This window comes from Gavialis gangeticus, unplaced genomic scaffold (assembly GCF_001723915.1).
Source record: "Gavialis gangeticus isolate Ggan-Ray unplaced genomic scaffold, GavGan_comp1, whole genome shotgun sequence".
Taxonomy (NCBI): domain Eukaryota; kingdom Metazoa; phylum Chordata; order Crocodylia; family Gavialidae; genus Gavialis; species Gavialis gangeticus.
In genome coordinates this window covers 10,023,088-10,026,251 of record NW_017728996.1, presented here as the reverse complement: position 1 = coordinate 10,026,251, position 3,164 = coordinate 10,023,088, and the positions used below count along the sequence as shown (strand labels likewise).

General features: G+C 47.7%; 1 protein-coding gene across 3 annotated transcripts in view; it reads left to right on the top strand.

Moving 5' to 3' along the window:
- Positions 1 to 3,164, top strand: part of PGPEP1L (pyroglutamyl-peptidase I-like) — a 33,258-nt gene that overhangs the window by 5,615 nt on the left and 24,479 nt on the right. The window lies entirely within an intron of this gene.

The window sequence follows — 3,164 nt, the reverse complement described above, 5'->3', positions numbered from 1 at the left end:
GTTTGTGGTGCATGGCAGCAGGCCCTCGGGGCTGCAGCAGGCAGAGCCCCCAACAGCATGTGCTCTGAGTCCTGGGGATTGCACATGCTGGCATGGAGCTGGCCTGGCCTGCTGGCGCGCATCTTTGGACTAGACCTAGCTGGCTCCAGGCCAGCACATGGGGTTCGCAGCACTGCAGGCAGCAGCCACATACCATTGGGTCAGGTGGGCTGCTGCTTGCCTCCATGGGCGGCTTCCCCACTGGAGTGCTGGAAGTCCCACATGGAGGAATGGAGCCAGCCCAGCCTGGCCCAATGGTGCATGGACTGGGAGCTGCATGCCATCGGGCTGGGAGGGCTCTGTGCCTCCATGAGGGGCTTCCAGCCCTCCAGTGGGAAGCCACACATGGAGGCAAGCAGGAGCCCACCTGACCCAACAGTACATGACTCCACGCCTCCATGTTCAGCTTCCTGCCTGGCCCAATGGCGCACAGGTCCTAGTCCATGTGCCATCGGGTGGGGCAGGCCCTCCAGTAGACCCCTCTCCACACCCTCAGCCCCCACCCACACCCCTCCCCGCCTTGCTAGCTCTCTCCACAGCTCCAACCACCCCTCCCCCCCCGCCGCCCCAAAGCCCTGGCAGTCACCCGTACCCATTCTACAGGGGCCCCCCAGCCGTGACCCACAGCCCACCCAGGCCCACCAGAGGGGGCCCCCAGCAAGCCCCACTTTACCTCAAAGTACCACATTAAATAGTGTTATATTTAATTTGTAAAAAAAGTAATTTATGGTGCATCATTTTAAACTTTTCTGCACATAATTCCCTGGGGTGTACAGACTGGTCTCAGCAAGAGCTCTGATTTTCCATGATGAAAAGCCCAAGAATCAAATGCCAAAACATAAAGGTATTTAGAATTTATTTTATTATAGCGATTGAGGCACTGGTAGGCTTACAAATTGCTTTTAAACCATAAATATATCAATAAAAGATTGTGTTCAACTGATACCTCTGTCTCATTTTAATAATGGATTTGGGGTTTTTAAATCAGACAATTTGCAAGGGGAGGGGGGGGATAGTTAAATCAGAGAAAACCAGGATCCTTGGTGATGTTAAACCAGGGAAACCCCAGTAGGGCCTTACCTCATTTTTTTTTCTGGTCAGATGTTACTAGACAGAAAAAAAGAGATAGTCTATCTTAAATTTTAGTACTTACTGGGCCTGTGGTTGTTTTTTTTTCCTATTCTAAATCATAAAAATTAGTCTGCTATTATATTGGAAAACTTCACTTTTTGCAACAGAAGAAGGTTGCTATTTTAAGTTCTCTCTCTCCAGCTGATTTAAGGCTACAACATGTACTTTTGAAGAGCCAGAGTAGCTACAGAATTTTGTTAAGAGTATGCGCTGTTCCAGCAATTTCCAGCACAGAAAATGTCTGCCACTTAATTTTTCTCCTGTACAAACAAACAGCAGCTTCCAAATGGGCTGTATTAATATCCTTTGACGGGTTGCATGGACAGGCAAGATTGTAAAATAGGAAGAGGATTACCAAGAAGAGATCTGAAGCAAGATGGAGGTGGAGGGACCAACTTGGATGCTCCAGAAGACAGAACCTGCAGAGAAGACAGAGGTGCAGATTACAAAAACCGAGGAGTCCAGGTCATGAGAACAGAGGTAGGTGGAGGGAGGTTGGCAGGTCCACCTGGAACTCAGAACAGACAAGAAGCCAGTGGGGTAAAAGTAGGCAGCACAGTATTTGGCAGGGATACAGGACCACTGCTCCAAGATTTTATCCTTAATAGGAGAGGTAATAGCAGCTATTGAAGATCTCACTCAACATCAAGTGCAACAAAGCCAAGATTACTGAAACCGTCAGGGTTGGCCAAACCTGGCTAAGAACAAACCTGATAACATCCCCTCCAGAAACACAATTTTGTTTTAACATGTTTGCAGAAGGAAAGGGTAACTCAGTGTTTGGACGGAGTCCATTAGACGCGCAGTGAAGTCATGAGGGAGGTAACGTAATCCCCGTCAGCTACTCGGAAACAGAACAACACTTCTACTGTACCTTTCCATTCTCCAGGCATCCCTGGAAGCCAGTAAAGGATCCCACCCCTCAACGTGACATGTGCCCCAAACCACAAATATTTGTCAGTTGACAATGCTCTTGCTCATTATCTCCCGATTTCCATTGGTCCTAATTTTAGATGTGGTATCATCTTACCCGGCTCAAAAAGAAAATGTGCTCTTTATCTGTGAGCACAACTGCCCAAGGCCAGAACACACTGATGAAATGAGGTTTTTGTAGCATTGTGTCATGTGCCTGCTGTGCCAGGACATTATAGAACGGGTTAGCTATTGTTAAGTAATTAAGCATATGTAAGTCCTGGTCTAGGGTGGAGATCAAATCCTCTTCTCTCCACTCCAGCACCCTGTGTGGAGGATCCATTTATGCTTGTACTGAGGATGCTGCCTGGGTTTTGATTCCACAGTAAAGTAGCAAAATCCAGACAAGTGTGAGAAATATTCTGTACATTAGGAAGTCCCAGGAACTTGGCTAGGCCAGTGGGTTGTTCCAACTGGCTTATATTTATATATACATTAACAGCTCAGGTGTCTTGTTTTAGCTAGTTGACCTATCGTCTTCAGGAAGCCTACCCATGTAAGCTAAAAAGAGCAGTATGGTTAGCAGCGATCCCGAGTTGGCTGGGTTTTCTTTCAGGGATCACTGAGTGCTCTGAAGCATTCCTTCTGTGCCTAATTTCTGAGAACCAAGCACTGATGCCCCAAAGCTTTATTCACCACATCTGTTCAGGCTAAGAGTCTTTCCAGAATGAGCTGGGACTTGTCAGTACTGCTTTTGAGTCATCTGGACCTTGTGCAAAAGCTCAGGACAGTGCACCAGCCCCTGTGGGGTTCAGGCAATGCCACCTGTCCTGCAAGTCTAGAGTTTTAGTTCAATCCTTTCACCACAAAATGCCCCAGTTCTTACAGAAGCACCACAGCCATTACAGCCCACTATGCGCTCCTCGCTCTGCTCTTCCATTAGCATGCTCTTCTCTCCCATCGGCGATACCTGTAGGACCTGCTTTCTTAAGAAGGCCTAAGATGCCAGCTGCCCCTTCCTTCCCCTCTTCTCAACAATCTCTCTTCTTTGGCAAGTCCTCTTTTTTTTTTTTTTTTTTTTT